At 38.7% G+C, this 22,272-nt stretch overlaps 1 protein-coding gene and 1 pseudogene across 4 annotated transcripts in view; one reads left to right on the top strand and one right to left on the bottom strand.

Annotated features, from left to right (window-relative positions):
- The window catches only part of ATP8A1 (ATPase phospholipid transporting 8A1), a 267,599-nt gene that overhangs the window by 192,098 nt on the left and 53,229 nt on the right, over positions 1-22,272 (top strand). The gene's annotated exons all lie outside the window — the stretch shown is intronic.
- Positions 13,596-14,237, bottom strand: LOC104662680 (annotated as a pseudogene).

Genomic DNA, 22,272 nt, shown 5'->3' with positions numbered 1-22,272 from the left:
TAATTTATAAAATTGCCTGTATCCTAAATTAAAATCTCATTTGAGTTATCAAGGCCTAATTCATAGAACTGCATTTTTGTAAACGACATAGCTCCAGTCCTTCCTGAGTTTTTCGTCAAGGAATCTTCCCCATATTTATGTATAAATGGTTTAAAATCTGCCTTCCTAAGACCTAAAGTAGGTTCATGAATATGATAAATATGCCCAGGCTCCTCTTTTCTGATCACCATGAAAACTGAGGATTTCTCCTTTGTCATTCACTGTTGAATCTTAGGAGTTGATCAGTCTAGATCCAGGGTAGCAATTTCTCAAATTGCCTTCTCTTCCTGGGAGATAAAATATTAGCAGGGATTCTGAAAGATTTCTCAGAATCTGTGCTTTTGGTATTATCTTTAAAACTATTCTACGTGCTTTTATCGTTTTCTTTAAAAAGACATTTACTAATAAAGTTATGCTTTTTGTACCTTTTTTGTCTGGGTTTATTCACTTAAATATTTTGTATATGATATTATGAATTAGCCATACCTTATAGACATTTCCTAAGTTTCAGCTGAGATATACTTTCTGAAATATAATTTAAACTATTCTCAATATCCTTTATAAGCATCATGTTAGCCTATAAAATTATACCATATTCAGAGAATTAAGAGTTGCTTATCTTTCCCAGGAGTCTAATTATTTTAGTCATATAATTTCTTTTCTTTTCTGTGGTATGTATTAACAAATAATATTGCTATAAAGTTCTTGGACAATATAGTATACAGATGTTTAATATTAGTCATCAGGCTCTTTGTTTCATCATAAAGAGATTGGAAATTGTTTCGACTCATTTTTACTTTGATATTCTCATGCTATTTAAAACTTACTTTTACAGTGATTTTGCTTGATTCCTTGCAAATATCTTGACTAAGTGTGACTAACGTTCAACTTTGACACTTTTCATCAGAATAATGTTGTGCCAGATTTGGTCACTTAATCACTCTCACTAATGGGATCATAAGGATCAACAAAAGATTGCTCAAAAGCACAAAAGTGTTATGATTGCTGGCTCCTAGTTGGAAACATGAAACAGAATACAGAAGTATTTAGATAAGATGGCCAGTTCCCTAGAGTCATCTGTTATGTGCCTACTTTCTGTGTGCTGGGCACAGTGCAACACATAAAAGATGAGTAACACTTGATACCTGCTCTCCTTCATGTATCTTTCTTTTTAAGTCAAATCACAATTTGGTTTGAAAGATGTGGGAGGCCAATTTTCATATTGCAGTAATTGCAGCGGGGCCTCATTCTTAAACCATTGCTTAACACAGTACCTCCCACCATTCCTCAAGAAGTCGAACCACAAAATTAAACAATAGCAGAGGGAAAGAAAAACTAGAAAGCAGAGTCAAGGGAGAAAAAATATGTTCTGTGCTTGTGGAATTCCCTCCCAGAATCCTTGTTCTGGATGTTCACAAGTCACATGGACCTCTGGGCTTCTCCAGGCCCCAGACCCCTGGGAGGGAATCACACCCTGCCATGCACGTGCGACTCAGCTCTGAAACCGAGCTTATAAAGATGTGTGTGGCCCCTTCCTCCCTCGGTTCTGTTTTAGGCATATTTCAAGACCATGAGGTCCCTATGCAGACACTGAGTTTTATTTCTAAGTTTTAAGGATTTTTTTTTTTTTTTTTCTTAAGTCACATATCTTTCCTCAGCTTTTTTCTTCTAATTACCTTCATACTCTCTCTTTTCCCATAAGAACTGTAGTTCAGCTTCCGGCATGTTTGAGAATTGTTCTAAGCCCATAATTACATCAGTGCCACTGCCAGATTTATGTCTGTGCACCTACTTGGCCTGGTGCCTCTTGGCATTTAAACTATTGGCACAGATCATCTTCTTGTCATTTTGCTTACTGACCTCAAAGTATAATTTCCATGATAATGCTTCTATCCCTGGATAGGAATAGGTGGGCCATTCTGCCTATCATTCTTTCCAATTAAACCCAAGTGTCACTGCTCGTTTCTCGAATGATTACAATCTCCTGGCCTCAGGAAATTCTCTATTTTACTCCATTAGAAGATAGACGCTCCAGATAAATACTGATTATTATTTCAAAATACAGTTCGGTACTGTTTCCCAAACTCATTTATGCTCATGCTGGCTTTATGGGCTTTTCTCTTAAATTTAAACTATTTTCCAATCTACTGCTTGTCATTCCACACACATGCAGATAATTCAGAATCTGATCTTCCTCTGCAGTCTTCTCTTTAGCCCTAGGTAGAGTGGAAGTAGAAGGGAAAGCCTTCCTATAACAGGTAATGAGAGTCTCTGTATTAATTCCATCGTCAGGATTGCGTCAGCCACTTTCTTCCCTGATACTATCAGCACAGGCGGCAGAATGAGGCAGTTTTTAGTGTTTGCTTCATTGACACAGTTATAAAGATGAGTGTTGTCCCTCCAGAGTCTTCAGCTGAATTGAAAGAAACAGTTGTTCCCAGGCTGCAGACATTATGTCTCTCTCTTACCACTGTTTGCTGAAGGAAATTTTCAGAGACAGAACTAATCCCCCCACCTCAAATTTATTCAGGGCTCTGGAGTCCTGGTGGTTTTGGTTTCCAAAGTATAGGTTGAATGTTATGCCTCAAATATTTTTCTTAAGAATATAAAACCCAAGAAGTAGAATGAAATCTGTTCTTATCAGTCTAACAAGCACTGTATTTTCTTTTCTTTCTGTTTTTTTTGTTTTTGTTTTTTGTTTTTTGTTTTTGTTTTTGGAGACAGTCTCACTCTGTCACCCAGGGTGGAGAGTGCAGTGGCGCAATCTCAGCTCACTGCAACCCCCGCCTCCCAGGTTCAAGCAATTCTCATGCCTCAGCCTCCCAAGTAGCTGGGATTACAGGTGTGTACCACCATGCCCAGCTAATTTTGTATATTTTTAGTAGAGCCAGGCTTTGGTCACGTTGCTCAGGCTGGTCTCGAACTCCTGAGTTCAGGCAGTCCACACACTCGGCCTCCCAAAGTGCTGGGATGACAGACATGAGCCACTGCGCCTGACCAAGTACTGTTCTTTCATAGATACGGTGCAGCTTTTGTTTTTAACATTGTGAGTATTTACCTGTGTAACTTGAATAGTTTGATAGGAATCAGACATCTAATTTATAGTTTCTGATACATTTTCCCACTTATAAACTGCTCCTTTGTGGTTCTTCTTCCCCTGTACTCCCTCACTCAAGCTCACTGATTCTCATGATTTGGTGTGATCACAGATAATTTTGGAGAATAAATGAAAGTTATAGACAATTCCCTCCAGAAGAAGCACACATGCACACAAACATGTAAAATTGCATGAAGCCCTTCAGGGGTTTTACAGACTCACTGAAACTCCTTGGAGAGGTAGACGTAGGGAGAAAAGCTTGTTCTAAGACTCATGGAGATTTATGGATACAACTGAAATCAAGGGCTATCCTGGGGAGTAACTGTACTAAATAAGTAATTCTTAGTCTCAGGGACCAGTGCTTTATGCCCTCTGGTCTTACAGCCTGTATAATTGGCATTAAAGCATTTTATCTAGAGATTCACAGAATGCTTGTTCTAGCTCTACTGCTTTGGCAGTTTGGATATCTGATGGAATCTCTCTGGCCTTGGTTTTGTGACCTATAAAATGAAGAGATTGGAATATCAGTGATTCCAATCTTCCGGGGACCCTGGATGTAGAAAGCAAATAAAAGTGGACCAGCTTTGTCATAGTAGGGTGGGAAATACACACAAGCCCCCTTCCTGAGTTATCTTGTCCCAGCTGGAAAGCTGCTGGCCAAGGGACCTCTCATAGCCCTTTTAGGTTTTGGATGAACCTTCCTTCTGTTGGCCACTCTGCTTGGAATAGTCTTTCTACTGCTGGGATCAGCTTAATTTGGGGAAGCATCTGTTCTACCTCTTTTGATATTCCCTCCAGAAGAGAGTGGGAATGTTGCAGTGAAGTATTACTGTGTGTCAAATAGCATGTGGTTTCTGAGGTCCTCATCAGTTCACATAACCCAGCCTTTCAAAGAATCTTACATTTTTTCTGTAGTTGTCAGTTTAGTTTAAACATATTTTGAAACTTATGTTCTGTGACAGTTGGTTGAAAATTGGCTTAGAGCCTCCAGCTTTTAGACTGTCTAGTAATCATCGTTCTTCTACATAATTTATGTACTCATGTCTTCTGAAAAGCAAAAGTTAAATTGAAGTAAGCATTTTTTCCTACTTGCAACATCTCTAATCAAAGTTTAACCCCCTTTTAGGCCATTTTCCCCATAGTGTATAAAAAACACTTGACTTCAGTGAGTGTTGTCGTTTGGGAGTGGCATTCCAGGCAAAACCTTTCACCTTACTCCTATCAAGGGGTCCTGCAAGAAGTCTAAAGGGACACTGAGTATTTGCTGTCATAGCATGAGTGCATTAAATAAAGGCAGATCTACTTCTTAAATCTTTGGAGATTGTCTTTAGCTTTAAGAATTTCTCTAAATATATGTTCTACTTAAAAAGTAGTCATAAAGTACAAATGAAGCTAATAAATGCTCAACAGACATTCCTTTAAAGAAAAAAATTTGTGAACACCATTGGATGCCAAGCAGATGTTTGGCTTTGAAAAGACTTACAAACTGTTAATGAATGTCAACCCTATATTTGCTTCCAAGAAAATATGAATAAATGTTGGAAATATTGAGAGAATATTTCTTTCATACGTGTACAGCTAAAAGAGGACACACTGAATAAATTTTATAACTTCATAAAATGCCAATAGTTTGCTTTAACATAATAATCGTCTGCTCAGCCCTGCCCATCTCCTTTGCTATTCCACCTTGACTGAGTAGTGTTAAAGGCACTGCAGTGGCTATATTATAGCCTGTTAGCCAATTATGATGACCACCACCAGAGAAGTCGATATTTGACAATAAAATGTCTAAAAATATATAAGAAATCTAAATGCTACAGAAGCCTACTGTAATTCAACATTTTAAAGTTTTAGGTGTGACTCCTTTTAGGTAAACCACTATCACCATTGCCCCCATCACCAGTACACACACACACACACACACACACACACACACACACACAATCAGAACTGCAGATTATGTAATTCTGATGAGATAGGTAACCTGTAATGGAAAGTACATAGAGTATAAATGCACAGCTTGGGATTTTTGCAAAGTGCACACACTCCTGTGACAAGCACCCAAACAGGACCAGCCCCCAAGAAGCCCCTTATGCTCCCTTTAGTTGAGGCGCCTCCCAAAGATAACTGTTACCTTGATTTCCATCACCATCCCTCTTGCTCATTTTACTATTTTTCTGTTTTGTTTCATACTAACTTTGAATAAGCAAATATACCTTCCACAACCACATCCAAATTCTTGATGATTATTTTCTGTTCCGTAAATTTTAAATGCAGTGCTCTGTAGCTTTCTACTGAAGGCCTCCCGAAAGCTTTACAAAACCAGTACATCAGCACTCTCCTCTATTCTTCAGTCAAATACATATCTACCTAATAGATTGCGTACAGTTCTCCGACAGTTCTGATTTGCTAAGGACATGACGTGTGGAACCTATGGCATTTCTCTGACCTGTCAGCCTACAGACCTCATTGTGTGGGAAAGGGAAGCAGAGTTAGCTTGTTGTAACTGGTTCTCCCGGAACCCATGATGGTTTCCAGTGATTACCTCCTTTTCAGTAAACCTTTGTGAGCCATTTTGACTTAGGACAAGTTAAAGAAGGGCCTGGTGTTTTGAGCAGGGTGGGGCATATGTTTTCTGTAAAGGGACAGATAGTAAGTATCTTTAGGCTTTGCCATATAGCTTTCTCTCTTACAGCTACTCAACTCTGCAGTTGTAGCATGAAAGCAGCTCTAGATGATATGTGAATGAATGGATGCGGGCTTGTTCCAATAAGACTATAAGTACAAAAACCGCTGTTGCCTAAATTTAGCCCTGGGGCCATAATAAAGTGTCTGTAGCTCGTGAATGAACATGGAGGGAGGTAGTTAAAACAGAACTTTCCTGCAATACTGATGGAATTCTCGCTAAGGTCTCCTAGTCTCTCCAAGGAGAGTAATTTCTAGACTGTTCCTTTCTTTTCTCAAAAACTGAAACATTTCCTCATCTCTCCTCACTGGCAGGTGTCCCTTTCTCCACAATTCCTTGAAAAAAAACGGACATTCTTTTTATGGTGCCAGCTGCACAATCTGGTGGTTCCATTAAACTTATCCATGCCATTGTAACCAAGAAAATCCCTAAAAATAAGGACATGATTTTGTTTTACAATAAGGTCTCAATACATATTTACATATAGCAGCAAGAGAGAAGGGAAAAACCCAGGGCCATAAATATCTGACCCTGCTCTGTCGCTGCAGTGCCTTCCCTCTGTTCTAGGGAAAGCACCAGCAAGGTGCTAGAGGACATGCCAGCAAAAGAACGAGAAGATGTGCAAGCAAGCCATCTCCCTAGAATCTTGAAGTAAAGCAAATTGCTCTTTGATTTTTATGTGCTTTTTGTGTATTCCCCTTATCCCCAGTCCCATTCTATTTACTTCACCTTAGAAAAAATATTCTCGAGTCTTTCATATGTTCGCATCTATTTGCTGTACTTTAGTTCTATATATGTGATTCTGTGAAAAATATCTATTACATGTGTATTGAATTGAAGAAAAGGTTTGTGTTTATAATGATACTCCAGTAAAAAAAAAATTTGAGATGGAGTCTCTGTCACCCAGGCTGCACTGCAGTGGTGCGATCTTGGCTCACTGCAACCTCTACCTACTCCACCCCCCAGCCCCAGACTTAAGTGATCCTCCTATCTCAGCCTCCCAAGTAGCTGGGACCACAGATGTTTGCCACCACACCCAGCTAAGTTTTTGTATTTTCAGTAGAGACGGGGTTTTATCATGTTGCCCAGGCTGGTCTCGCACTCCTGAGCTCAAGGGATCCACCTGCCTCAGCCTCCCAAAGGGCTGGGATTACAGGTATGAGCCGCCCGCCCAGAAATTTTTTTACCTTTATTTGTTTTTGAGACATATCCATGTCACCATATGTAGAACAAATTTATTTTTTGTTTGTTTTTGTTTTTGAGAAGATAGAATCTTGCTCTTTTGCCCAGGCTGGAGTGCAGCCTCATCTTAGCTCACTGCAGCTTCGACCTCCAAGGCTCAAGCTGTCATCCCACATCAGCCTCCTGAGTAGCTGGGATAACAGGCCTGCGCCTCTACTCCCAGCTAATTTTTAAACTTTTTTTTTTTTTAGAGACAGAGTCTGCCTTTGTTGCCCAGGCTGGTCTCAAACTCCTGGGCTCAAGCGATCCTCCCACCTAGACCTCCCAAAGTACTGTGATTACAGGCATGAGCCACTGTGCCTAGCCAAGTTTGTTTATTCTTATCACTGCTTGTTATTACACTAATGCATATACATCATTTTATTTATCTCTTCTCATAGGGATACCACAGAGTTTTCCTCCGAATCTTTACTACCATGAGAAGTACTGCAATGTATATCCTCTCTGTGCCCCCCAGGCAGGAGTTTTTTTTAGGAGATATTTATATATGGTGGGGTGGGGGGGTATGGGAATGCTTGGCTGTGGGGTATATGTATATTTCTTTCCCATCAGAATTGCCACATAGTTCCAAAACAGCTGTACTAGTATGCCAACCCAGATCCATGGAACAGAGTTGCTGATTCCCTGCCTTAATAACAATACATAGTATTACTGAATTTATAACTTGGCCAATTTGATGGTTGTGAAATGACACCTTGTTGTTTTGATTTTCATTTCTCTGATTAATAGAGAGATTGAGCTTCTCACAGGAGTATTTACCTTTCTCAGTTTCTGCTTTTGAAATTTATTCATTCACTTACTCATTCAGCAAGTGTTTTTTGAGTGCTCATTGTGTGCCAGTAACCTTAATAAGTACTAGAAATAGAGTGGTGAACAATGGGAAAAAAATAATCCCAGCCTTCACATCATAACTGTTGTTCAATAACATAAGTATACACACTAATATTCAAAAGACAATAATTGCTGTGTGTGTGTTTGTGTATATATGAATGGTAATAATTGATGTATATCAAATAGACATATATAAAATTAGTGGTAATACTTGCTATGAAGAAAAGCAGTACATTGAAGAGGGGAAAGGGATGCTGAAATTTCAGTTGGGTTTCTTCTCTTTTTTCCTGCTTGTGTTTGAGAACTCTGTGTATTCTGGACATTGATTTTTTTGTTGTTGATTATTGATGTGGCAAGTGTCTTCTAGGTTGGCTCCCTTCTTAATTTTGCCTGTGATACCCTTCCTTAAACAGAAATCATTGGCTTTGACATAGTCACACTACATTAATTTTTTCCTTTTATGGTTTGCACTTTTTGGATATAAAGGACTTTCCACTCCTGCATTTTCTTCTGTTAACTTTTTTTGTTTGTTTGTTTTTTAATCTCACTCTGTGGCCCAGGCTGGAGTGCAATGGCACAATCTCAGCTGACTGCAACCTCTGCCTCCAGGATTCAAGTGATTCTCCTGCCTTAGCCTCCTGAGTAGCTAGGATTACAGGCATCCACCACCACGCACTGGCTAATTTTTATATTTTTAGTAGAGATGGGGTTTCACCATATTGGCCAGGCTGGTCTCAAACTCCTGACCTCAAGAGATCCACCTGCCTCAGCCTCAGCCTCAGCCTCCCAAAGTGCTGGGAATACAGGCGTGACCCACTGCACCCCACCTCTTCTGTTAACTTTACAGCTTTAGTTTTTTCATGTAGGTCTTTTACACATATGGAGTTTATTTTCGTATATGCTATGAAGGAGGGGTGATCCTTTGTTATTCATTTCTGCATCATGAGCAAATTCTTTCAATAGCATTTACTAAACAATCCACTCTTTTTCCCTCTGCTAGTGTTGCCCTGTGCTGTAGTGCTCAGGAACTGAGGCCAGACTTTCCAGAGCCTGGACTCTACCTCTTAGTAGCTGGACAACAGATCACTTCTCCCGTTTTAGTTTTTTAATCTTTTTTTTAGAGATGGAGTCTTGCTCTGTCACCCAGGCAGGAGTGCAATGGTGTGATCTCAGCTCACTGCAACCTCCGCCTCCTGAGTTCAAGTGATCCGCCTGCCTCAGCCTCCCGAGTAGCTGGGATTACAGGCACCCACCACCACGCCCAACTAATTTTTCTATTTTTAGTAGAGATCTGTATTTTACCAGGTTGGTCAGGTTGGTCTCAAACTCCTGACCTCAGGTGATCCACCCACCTCGGCCTCCCAGAGTGCTGGGATTATAGGCATAAGCCACCCCGCCCGGCCCTGGTTTTTTGATCTTTAAAATAGAGATAGAAATTGTTCTTCTCATAGGGTTACGAAGAATAAATGAGCTAATACATGGCACCTATTATTAAAATGTTTGTTGCTCTATAAATGATATCTAATTTTCTCTTGTATAGCCTAATTGAACATTTCACGTGAAATGTATATTTTGTCTGACAGTATATATTATATACTGTCATATATAAAGATTCCCCTCTGATATTTAACTTGCTAACCTGGCTTTCCTTTGTTTCATTATGTCTTGTCTTTTGCTTTTTCTCCAAATGGTTATGTTCAATCCTTCTGTATAATATAGTGATTAACAATGCTGTGTCTGTCCAGCCTGAGCAACAAAGTAAGACCTTGAGTCTCCATAAAAATTAAAAATTAGCCAGGTGTGGTGGCATACACCTGTGGTCCTGAGACAGGAGGATCACTTGAGCTGCGGAGGTCAAGGCTACAATGAGCCAAGCTAGCACCACTGCAGTCCAGCCTGGCGACAGAGTGAGACCCTGTTCCAAAAAATAAAAGAATGCTGTGTCTGAATCCACACTGCTTGGGATTGAATCCTAGCTTCACCACTTGCCATTTTACCTTAAACCTTAATAAATATTGTTTATCTGTGCCTTGGTTTCCTCGTTTTTAAAATGGTGACAGTAGTAACTTATGGGGTTGTTCTGAGAATTCAATGTGTTAGGTGCAAATAAACATTATATTAACTGTTATAATTATTGCTATATTGGACCTCATTTCTTCCCATTTGGACCTCATTTCTTCCCATTTATTTTGGTGTCTATTATAATTTTGTTTCATTTTTTTTTCCCTCCCCCTGACTTTCACTCTCTAGATCAGATTTTCCTATGCCGGTTTGAAACTATATTTTATTCTATTTCTTGTGTTTTGGTAACTCTATTTGTGCCAATTTTTCCCCTTAAGTGTCCATATGTTTTAGTGTGTCTTCCTTTCCTGCCCCCACCTCTCCAGTAAAGAGACAGGAACTGTAGATAGTGATTTTGTGTGTGTATCCAGGGTCAGTCTGATCTTATATTTTTGTAAGCTCCTTTTTCTCTCCAAAAGCTTCTAGAAATTTTTCTTATTCTTTAACTATAATGTGTCTAGGTATAGGTGTCATTTTCTTATCTATGTTTTTGGCCCTGTGTGAGCCCTTTCAATCTAAAGATATATGTCTTTCTTCTGGAAAATTATTTGTCATTACTTTTTATATTTTCCTTCGTATTCTTTTCTTGGACTCTCATTTGTATACATGTAGTCCCCTCTGTTCCTCTTTTCCCCTTTTTCCACAATCTTTCCTTTAATTGGCTGATGTCTTGGACAAATTTTTGATTTGAACTTTCAGGCTGCATCATCTTTATTTTAGCAGTTACATTTTCATATTACTGTTTTCAGTTAGTTCATCATAACTGCTTTTCCTGGTTTCATGTTTCTCTCTAAGGTTGGTTATTATACTTTTTTAAAATTCTTATATCTGTTTTTACTAGGTCCTGTAAGTTGTATTTCTTTTTCGCTCATGATTCTCTCCTGTCTTAAAAGCTTCCCTAAAGGACCCTTTTCCCTATTGTTTCTAACAGGCATTAATATCCCTTTGGAAGAACATCAAAAGCTAAGTCCTAATTAAGTAAATTTGGAGGCAGGGCCCAATCTCATTTTATTAAATTCCTGTTTCCCCCTAGTTCCATTACCTGAGCACTCCTCTTGTTAGAGGCAGCTGCCCTCTGATGGCATTCCCTGTGTGAGGTGGTATTCGGGGGTCTGTCAGCACAGCCATATTATTGGTACCTGTCCCTGCCTGGCTCTGCGCCTTCAAGTTGACCAGAAAGATCTGGCTTTCCTGTTCCGAGGCATGGGTAGGAATTCTTTCTACAGTTTTAGCTTTAGGGCACTGAGGATGTACTCCTGGAATTGGAGTGTTTTGTTTTTTAAGCATGTTATTTTGGGTTTGTTTTCATAAGCTCCAAACCTAAGCCACACTCGACAGTTGCAATGAGAGAGGCTCCATCCAGCCCAGTCTCACCCCCCTCATGCTGGTCAGCTCAAACAGGGTGCTATGGGCAGAGAACAGTGCCGCCAGAAAGCTTCTCATCTGCGTGTTCTTCCATTATCCCTCGCACACCGCTCTTTTCCTCCATGCTGCTCAGCTTCTCCCAAGTATTCACCACTTCCTATCGCCGCAAAGGTTTCTCTTGGATTTTTAGTTGATAATTATGACCCTGAAATTTACTGGCCTCCTGTTTTAACTCCTGACATCTTCAGAGTTGCATTTTAGTTTCTGTCAATAGTCTGTGCTACCAATTGTTCCATCTTCCACTAGGTATTTTTAAGGTGAGAGAAGGTTCCTTGGAGAAACTTACCTACATAGCACAGAAAGGTCATGAGGCAGAGAAGAGCAAGCTGATTTTCTTCCAACCTAAACCTTCCAATCTGGGCCGTGCATGATGGCTCACACCTGTAATCCTAGCACTTTGGGAGGCTGAGGTGGAAGGATTGCTTGAGGCCAGGAGTTCGAGACCAGCCTGGGCAACATAATGAGACTCCATCTCTACAAAAGAAACAGAAGATTATCCAGGCATGGTGGTGTACATTTTTAGTCCCAGCTACTCAGGAGGCTGAGGTAGAGGATCACTGGAGCCCAAGAGGTTGAGGCTACAGTGAGCCAAGATTGTGCCACTGCATTCCAGCCTGGGCAAGAGAGCAAGACCTCATCTCAAAAAATTAATTTATCAGTTTAAATTAAAAAAAAAATTTTGTCCCTTCCTTCCCTCCCCAGAGTCACAGGAAAAGAGATCACAGGGCGTGTGTGCTCCAGTCACACACTGGGAATGGGAAGAGAATGGAGGCCACTCTGAGAGCAAGGTCACAACAGGGTAGAGCTGAAAGGAGAAGCACTCTATGCCTTCTTGAATAGAAGTGCTTCCCAGTTGAGAGCACACCAGTCCCATTGGCAAGACTCCCTAAACAGGTGGCATGGCCTTGTTCCATACAGGAAAAATTTCTATCTCTTCAGAGCAGGTGTACAGAGAGGGACTACTATCATATAGGCTAACAATATTTAACTCCCAGGATAGTAGCTCAATAAAAGTCCTTAATAACTCTTGGGGGCAGAAGAAAGGTCCTGAGATCTGCTTTCTTCTCCTTCTGTTCTTCCCCAGAGATTTAATCACATACTAAAGGATCACGAAATACTTGAATGAATGACACCTGAAGGCACATTCCCAACTCGGCAGTCTTTTCCAAGTCCAGTTCCAACTTTTCAGTCAGCCTACTTAAATGAGTCCACTAGGGTATCCCACTACTGTCTAAACTTCTGAGTATCTAGAACTTCCCTGATACTTTTCCGCTGTCAATATTCTTCTTGCCTTTTCCATTTATGTTTAGACCCTCGTTCTCCCAGTCACCCAAATTTGAAACCTCAGAGTCATTTTTGAAGCCACTTTTATTTGGAGCCCTCTGAGTTTTTATTTTCATTTTCATTGTCCTTTCCCTAGATCATATTCAGATATATATAAAACATACTTTGGGCAATCCAAATTAACGTTTTTAGGAACAGCCTCAACCATGCTCTTTTTTTATATCAAAAACTGTTAACATCTCCTGTTGCTTAGAGCTGACTGCGACATTACAAGTTTGTTACTGTGGCATGTAGAGGCATGCTGTCACCTGGCCCTAATTCATTCTGAATATACCCAATTCTGAATATACCTAATTCATTCTTCTTTCCCATGAAGAGGTGAATGTTTCCTTCTCTACCTAATAACTTTTTTCCTGTCTTCCCTACACATGGAAGAGAGCCTGGAGAATCCAATGTCCATAGTTCCCTTTATACTCTAGGTATGAACCTTATTAAACAGATTTTGCTTCTTAACAGTGAATAGTCAAAAATGAATGAGAATGGCAATGTTACTTTCTCTTTCTTTTTCTTTTTTCTTTTTTTTTTTTTTTTTTTTTTTTTCTTTTCTGAGATAGAGTCTTGTACTGTCACCTGAGCTGGAGTGCGATGGTGCGATGTCGGCTCACTGCAACCTCCATCTCCCTGGTTCACGCAGTTCTCCTGGCTTAGCCTCCTGAGTAGCTGGGATTATAGGTGCACATCACCACACCCAGCTAATTTTTTTTTGGATTTTTAGTAGAGACCAGTATGTTGGCCAGACTGGTCTTGAACTCCAGACCTCATGATCTGCCCACCTCAGCTTCCCAAAGTGCTGGGATTACAGACATGAGCCGCTGCGCCCAGCCAAATGTGTCTTTCTTGTAACATTTCCATTTATTTAGTTCCACTACCTTTTTTTTTTTTTTTTTTTTTTTAACTGTGAATATACTTTAGCCAGTTTTGTTTACAATTGAAACTCTGGGAATTCAAAATTAACATCCTTGTCTGTGAGCTTCTTATAGACACCAGAAAACATTTCAGCCTTGCATTCCATGTTGTTCTCTTATGCTTTGTCCAAATGAACCTTTATGAAACTTTTTTAAATTTAATTAAACTGCCATCCAGTTTCACACAGATTCTCTTGCCCACAATTTCACTTGGGAAGATCAAGTCCTCAAAAATTGTGTCATATACAGCTCCTGGGATGCTTTTGCTTATTTTTTGTGTGGCTTTTTCAAGTTGGCTTAGGCAGAATTCTCCTCTGAGCAATAAAGACAGCATGCTTCCCACTGAACTTTTTCTCCAGTTCACGTACTAGCCGGAGTTGGATTTTCTGGAAAGATTTCAGTTGAGGAACAGGAACAAAGATTATGATCGCTTTCAGGCCACCACCAACTTAGGCTCCTTGGCTGCTGTAATACTCAGCTTCCTGAGCTGAGCCTTGAGGTCCGAGTTTATCTCCAGCTCCAGAAGAGCCTGGAAGATGCCAGACTCTTCTAACTCATTTGGTTTCTTGCTGTTGGGCTTCACAGTCTTGGTGTTTGAACTGAACATGGCCTTCTCCTTGCTAAGCACCAGCTTAGGAAGAGCCTGCTACCATTTTTAAATCTGCTATGTGCTGAGTACAGTGCTAGGTTCAACATAACTAGAAGATATTTTCTGAAGAGAAAATGAACAGCAGTATTGTAGATAAACTAAGCTTTCTGGTGTGAATACCATAATAAATATCTATACTAGGCGGAGTTTCCTTTTTAGTGCCTTTCATAGGTCTATTTGCTAATTAGTGCACACGTGCACATATATTTATAATCAAATACCATCAATAGAAATGGTCCCTATTTAAACTACTTATCTGAATCATTGAAGCAGACGGCAGTACGTTTACCTATAACCACATAAATTGCACAAAAGAGAAGTTTTATATCTAAAATGCATTGCAGAAAGGAAATCTTTTAAATTTGCTTTCCTTTTTTGTCCTATGGAAAGGCTATCTGTATTTTATTTCTGTAGACTCAGTCCCTATATTGTAAGGTCTCCTGAATGCCCACAACTGCACAATACATCAACAGATGTTGGTTTTGGAGGCTAGGAGAGCTCTCACTCATCAGTCATTTGAATAGCGCAATTTCTAACCAAAAGTGGTTGAATGTTTCATTATGTACCGTATTGCTAAGTATCATTTTTAACACTTGCCATGTAAGCTGCTGTTTTCATTCCAGTAACAAGTTGATGGTGAATTAACAATATTTTGTAGTTTTTGTATATCAGGTTTTTTTTCTTTTGCTCTATCTTAATTTCTTCTCAATGTAAAATTTTATAAATGAACCTGCCAAATTTTACTTCAGAAGGATTCAAGTAAGATCTTCTAGTTTACGTTGTTCTCTCCTTTTGTAATTTCTTTAAATAGTCAACAAAATATGAGTCAGTAGGAAATACACTGATATTCACAGGAGAAATCTTAGGAAGTTTGTTGCAAAGAAAAGCAGAGCAGATCCCCTCACTAATGATTCTGACCTCTAAACAGGCACCTGGAACAGACCTCAAATTTAAAGTTTGAGGAAGTTAAAGAAATTTAGTAAATACTGGGCTTGGTCACTATATAAAACATTTCAGGAGAACTAGAAAATACTATATTCCTTCATAGTCTTCCTAAAAAGTTTTCTAGATTTACCTTCTAAAGGCAACTTTATAGTAATTTTTAAGTTTCCAGTATAAGTCTTTGAGATCATATTGTGTTAGTATAATTTTGTGTATATGTAAGAATTTTTTAGGTTATTAATCCCAAAACACAATCCAGTAGGATAAATTATTGTATTCTTTTTGGCTACCTATAAGCAATTCTTAAATTATCCTTTATTATACATCTATCTATCTATCTATCTATCTATCTATATATATATATACACATATAATCTTCATATTTCATTTAGAAAGGTGATTCATTTAGCTAATCCCATCAAAAGAGTGCAAAACAAGCTTCATATAAGATGGACCACCTATATATTTCTTAGCTTAAGTGGTAAACATTTCCAGTGCTCTGGTCTAATGTTCACAGGGCAGTGAGAGTTACTGCATAGCAAATAAGAAAAATAATGAATAACATGTGCAGAAACTACAGCCAAAATAATATCTGAAAAGCATATTACACTTAGTGCACGTCTAGGTTGTATCACAAAGGACCACCCTCTGTTTGTGGAGCCACAAGGAAGAGAAAGGGACGTTTACAGTACACATTTGATACGTAGTCTTTTTCCATGGAGTCTCTTCTACCCAAGAAGAAAAAGCAGCAGTGGAACAGAAGAGAACTGTGAATAATTTAAATCCTGGATACAGACCCACAGATGGTTAAAAAAAAAACAATCTCAGGAAAGAAAACAGTGCCTTTATGATGTTTCAGAATTATACGTTGAGTCACTATTGGCATTTGTTTAGGTTTTAGATATTCTCAGCCGTGGATATGTGATTTTTTGATAGACATAGGAAGAATTAACTTGTTGTGTGGTAAGGTAGTTCTAGACTCATATGGAAATTGTATGGATCTAGAAGCAAGTGTACCAACATCAAGAAAGTAAATAAACTCTGAGTAGAGTAATCTTTTAAGAGGTGGAGACACAGCAGTAGAAAAAAATATATTCTGGAGAATTTTGAATGTGAAGTTAAAATTTATTATGTGCTATTTCTATTACCTGAGTGAATTCTCCTCTCCTTTCCAGTGCCAAGTCAAACTCTAACTTATCAAGGGAGGCCTCTTAAAGCTCATGTTGATTTCTGAAATTATCAAAGAGGGGCAATCATATCAGAAAGCTTTATGGTACACTCATTTTTAATGTCTTATAATTTTCTTTTGCTGTATTGTAACCCCCTTGTAGCAAGGAACAATTTTTTAAATGGATGCTGTAAAAATAGTGGATCTTTTTTGCTGACTTCAGCTTGACAAACCTGAATTCCTTTCAGCCACATTCCTTCCTTACAGCCTTCTGCCAGGTACTCACAGCACGCTATGCTCACACCCAGAGGCTCTTAGGTGTGTACATGCTCTTTGGCTTCCATGAATTGACTTGGTGCTTTGTAAGTGGGGCTTGTTCCCTAGTATGCTTATTCCTGTTGTACTTCTTGAAATAATCATTTAATTAAATATCTCATAACTCATCCAAATAATCGAGTAAAAGTTATTGCTGGTAAATCCAGTTATAATGCTCTGGAAAGACTTTTTGAGTTGCTAAAACATTGCTGTCGAATTTTGGAGTAAGCTAACTATAAACTGGGGTAAAAGGAAACGGTACATTCTGGTCTCCATTTTAGTGAAGCAAACCATCGACTATGCCTGAGTGAGATTTCTGCTACAAAAACATGCAGAGTTTCAAACAGCAGACCGCTATGCAAAGTAAGGTTCTTTGCCCTGCATCACAATTTGTACATTTATACTTTGAGTTAAATACGTTAAGAATGTGTATTTTATTTTTTATGAATCTCCACTTAAATCCAATATCTTTGTTTAGCAACCAATTGATATTTCAGATTCATCAGAAAAGAAGGCTTTCATTATGTCTCTTGTTTTAATTTTTTATTTCCATAGGTTTTGGGAGAACAGGTAGTATTTGGTTACATGAATAAGTTCTTCAGTGGTGATTTGGAGATTTTGTGCACCTATCACCCAAACAGTATACACTGTACCCAATTTGTTGTCCCCCTCCCACCCTTTCCCCTGAGTCCCCAAAGTCCATTGTATCATTCTTATGCCTTTTCATCCTCACAGCTTAACTCCCACATATGAGTGAGAACATACAATGTTTATCCATTCCTGAGTTACTTCACTTAAAATAATAGTCTTCAGTTCCATCCAGGTTGCTGTGAATGCCATTCATTCATTCTGTTTATGGTTGAGTAGGATTCCATCTCATTCGTATATGTGTGTATCTGTATATATATACACACACATATATATATTTACATCTGTTTACATATATGAATATATTTCATATATGAACATATATTTACATGTATATTTGCATATATTTACATATACATATGTGCATATATACATATATATACACACATATCACCGTTTCTTTATCCACTTGTTGATTGATGGGCATTTGGGCTGGTTCCATAGTTTTGCAATTGCAAATTGTGCTGCTATAAACATGCATGTCCCAGTATCTTTTTTGTGTAATGACTTCTTTTCCTCTGGGTAGATACCCTATAGTGGGATTGCTGGATCAAATGGTAGTTCTACTTTTAGTTCTTTAAGGAATCTCCACACTGTTTTCTATAGTGGTTGTACTAGTTTACATTCCCACCAGCAGTGTAGAAGTGTTCCCTGATCACTACATCCACACCAACATCTATTCTTTTTTGATTTTTTTTATTATGGCCATTCTTGCAGGAGTAAGGTGGTATTGCATTGTGGTTTTGATTTGCATTTCTAAAGAGCTTCTGCACAGCAAAAAGACCAGTCAGCAGAGTAAACAGACAACTCAGAGTGGAAGAAAATCTTCACAATCTATATATCCAACAAAGAACAAATATCCAGAGTCTACAAGGAACTCAAACAAATTAGCAAGAGAGAAAACAATCCCATCAAAAGATGGGCTAAGGACATGAATAGACAATTCTCAAGATATGCAGATGGCCAACAAACATATGAATGCTTGACATCACTAATGGTCAGGGAAATCCATTATGTCTTCAATCTTATTCCAAGACGGTCATCCACTTTTTTTTTTTTTTTTTTTTTTTTTTTTTTTTTGAGATGGAGTCCCACTCTGTTGCCCAGACTGGAGTGCGGTAGCACCATCTCAGCTCACTGTAACCTCTGCCTCCCGGGTTCAAGTGATTCTCCTGCCTCAGCCTCCCAAGTAGCTGGGACTACAGGCGTGCGCCCCTGTGCCCAGCTAATTTTTTGTATTTTTATTTGAGACTGGATTTTACTGCGTTGCCCAGGCTGGTCTCGATCTCCTGACCTCGTGATCCGCCCACCTCAGCCTCCCAAAGTGCTGGAATTACAGGTGTGAGCCACCAAGCCCAGCCAGCCATTCACTGTTAAAGCTTGGTAATGGAAGCAGATGCTCTGGCTAGTAGCAGCTGCAGTGTACTTTTGATCTCTCACTATATCGTTAATCTTTTTTCTTAAATGGGCATTGTTGCTAATGGCAGTCCTACTCTTTGTTTTTAACACCTAGTTTAACCATACAGAATTGAATGAAAATCCTCAGCCAATTTTAATTTGGGTGTTGAAAATTACAGTATCAAGCAGAAAAAGCAGTGTTTGATTGTGATCACCATGAAGAAAACTAAATTTAGCTGTGCAAAAGCTCTTTAGTTTAATTAGATCCCATTTGTCAATTTTTGCTTTTGCTGCCGTTGCTTTTGGTGTTTTAGACATGAAGTCCTTGCCCATGCCTATGTCCTGAATGGTACTACCTAGATTTTCTTCTAGGGTTTTTATGGTATTAGGTCTAACATTTAAGTCTCTAATCCATCTTGAATTAATCTTTGTATAAGGGGTAAGGAAAGGATCCAGTTTCAGCTTTCTACTTAGGGCTAGCCAATTTTCCCAGCACCATTTATTAAATAGGGAATCCTTTCCCCATTTCTTGTTTCTCTCAGGTTTGTCAAAGATCAGATGGCTGTAGATGTGCGGTATTATTTCTGAGGACTCTGTTCTGTTCCATTGGTCTATATCTCTGTTTTGGTACCAGTACCATGCTGTTTTGGTTACTGTAGCCTTGTAGTATAGTTTGAAGTCAGGTAGCGTGACGCCTCCAGCTTTGTCCTTTTGACTTAGGATTGTCTTGGCAATGCGGGCTCCTTTTTGGTTCCATATGAACTTTAAAGCAGTTTTTTCCAATTCTGTGAAGAAACTCATTGGTAGCTTGATGGGGATGGCATTGAATCTATAAATAACCTTGGGCAGTATGGCCATTTTCACGATATTGATTCTTCCTATCCATGAGCATGGTATGTTCTTCCATTTGTTAGTGTTCTCTTTTATTTCACTGAGCAGTAGTTTGTAGTTCTCCTTGAAGAGGTCCTTGACATCCCTTGTAAGCTGGATTCCTAGGTATTTTATTCTCTTTGAAGCAATTGTGAATGGAAGTTCATTCCTGATTTGGCTCTCTGCTTGTCTGTTACTGGTGTATAAGAATGCTTGTGATTTTTGCACATTAATTTTGTATCCTGAGACTTTGCTGAAGTTGCTTATCAGCTTAAGGAGATTTTGGGCTGAGACAATGGGGTTTTCTAAATATACAATCATGTCATCTGCAAACAGGGACAATTTGACTTCTTCTTTTCCTAACTGGATACCCTTGATTTCTTTCTCTTGCCTGATTGCCCTAGCCAGAACTTCCAACACTATGTTGAATAGGAGTGGTGAGAGAGGGCATCCCTGTCTTGTGCCAGATGACCCAGCCATCCCACTACTGGGTATATACCCAAAGGATTATAAACTATTCTACTACAAGGACACATGCACACGTATGTTTATTGCGGCACTATTCACAATAGCAAAGACTTGGAATCAACCCAAATGTCCATCTGTGACAGACTGGATTAAGAAAATGTGGCACATATACACCATGGAATACTATGCAGCCATAAAAAAGGATGAATTTGCGTCCTTTGTAGGGACATGGATGCAGCTGGAAACCATCATTCTTAGCAAACTATCACAAGAAGAGAAAACCAAACACCGCATGTTCTCACTCATAGGTGGGAACTGAACAATGAGATCACTTGGACTCGGGAAGGGGAACATCACACACTGGGGCCTATCATGGGGAGGGGGGAGGAGGGAGGGATTGCATTGGGGAGTTATACATGATATAAATGATGAATTGATGGGTGCTGACGAGTTGATGGGTGCAGCACACCAACATGGCATAAGTATACATATGTAACAAACCTGCACGTTATGCACATGTACCCTAGAACTTAAAGTATAATAATAAAAAAAAAAGAAAACTAAATTTAGTCTAACTCTTCTGATGCTTTTTTAAAATCACTAATATCAGCTCACCTTGCAGAGATTTCTCCTTAATCACAGGTTTAGTTTATGGAAAAAGTACCACTGTTTCCTAGTTCCATTGAACCCTTGGTGTGACTTCATAATGTATTCATACTGTTAGACTATTAAAGGGAATTTGATAAAGCTTTCAAATACTTCTCTCTATTCATGCCCATTTCCCATTCTAGATCGCTTATTGGTGAGCATTCCTTTTTGACATTTACTAAATGTCAATGATAGTCCATGTTTAAACATTGGCCTAGAGCCAGTGGACTTACCAGTGTATATTAACCTGGTAAGAAAAATTACATAAAATGTGAAAATGAAATGAAAATTGCTTTGAAGAAAAATGAAGCTAACAGTGAAATAGCCTGCTAATGGCTCAGCAGGCATTCATTTCCTTGCTGAGTTCACAGTTGTGTCATTTTGTACTATTGCCAGATTGTGGAAAAATTAAAAATAGTTTTTTCATATAGCAACCATTTATTGAGTATCTATTTTGGATCAGGCTAGATCAATTAACTCTACAAGCAACTCACAGTCTAATGCAATGATTCTCAGACTTGAAATAAAAACCAGAGCTACTCTGGCTGAAGCAGTTCATAGGGGCAGTGGGGCTCCTGAGGGCACGTATCTGTGCAGAGTATCTACCACGAAAAATTCTTCCTATGGAATGATCAGGAAAACGGACAAAGATGTATCGATTGTCTCAAAGTAATGATCTTCATTTTTAAATAGAATAGTAAATGATTTTTCAGATGTTTTAGCAGGTATTTATTATTAGACATCTATGCCACATAACCTTGATAAATAATGTAGCTCTGAGATGTTTTTCTTGTATCAACATTATGTACATTAGTTATCTCTTACTGTCTAATTATTAGCTTAACAGTTTGTTAGACCAGTTTATTGTATAGTTTTCCTGTTTTTCTCTATAGTTTCCAATACAGCGTATACAGTGTATTATGCTGATGCATTCTGTCGTTGAACCCTTCTGCCCTTGTCCTAATGTTTATTTCTTAAATGGCTTTAAAAAGTCTTTGAAAAGTAATTCCAAATCTAATACCAAATATGATTTTAATAGAGATACTGGTGTCTTCTGTTCCCAGTCCGCATTTGTATAAGAGGTTGCTTGATTTCTACTTGACTGTTAGTGGCTTTGGAAGAAAATGAAGCCCATGAACCATAATCAGATATTTGGCATTTACCATGGTGTCTGAGAATTAATTTAAGTAGAGTTTTAAGCATATAGTCCATTATGTAAGATCAGATTGCAGAAGCTCAAAACTTTTCATTTCCAGCTACTGTATAGGATTTAGTCAGTGTTTGACAGCATTTATGACATTGTTTTTAATTTGCAAGTGAAGAATTAGAAAATCTAATGTTTGTTAGGAAGTAAAGGCATTTCTGAACTCAAATGTTATTTCTTTAACATATTAATGCAAGCATTCTGGCAGGCTAATGCCTAACAAAGCATTCTCTCTTCTAGCTGTCACCTAGGGGTTTATTTATTTGTCTTAATTTTTCTTAATACGGTAACCAGGTTAACAGATGAGTAAACATTTGCAAACCTAAAACTTT

The sequence above is a fragment of the Rhinopithecus roxellana genome, chromosome 2 (assembly GCF_007565055.1).
Source record: "Rhinopithecus roxellana isolate Shanxi Qingling chromosome 2, ASM756505v1, whole genome shotgun sequence".
Lineage (NCBI taxonomy): Eukaryota > Metazoa > Chordata > Mammalia > Primates > Cercopithecidae > Rhinopithecus > Rhinopithecus roxellana.
Note: the sequence above shows the minus strand (reverse complement) of the source record. Positions and strands in the feature narration are given on the sequence as shown.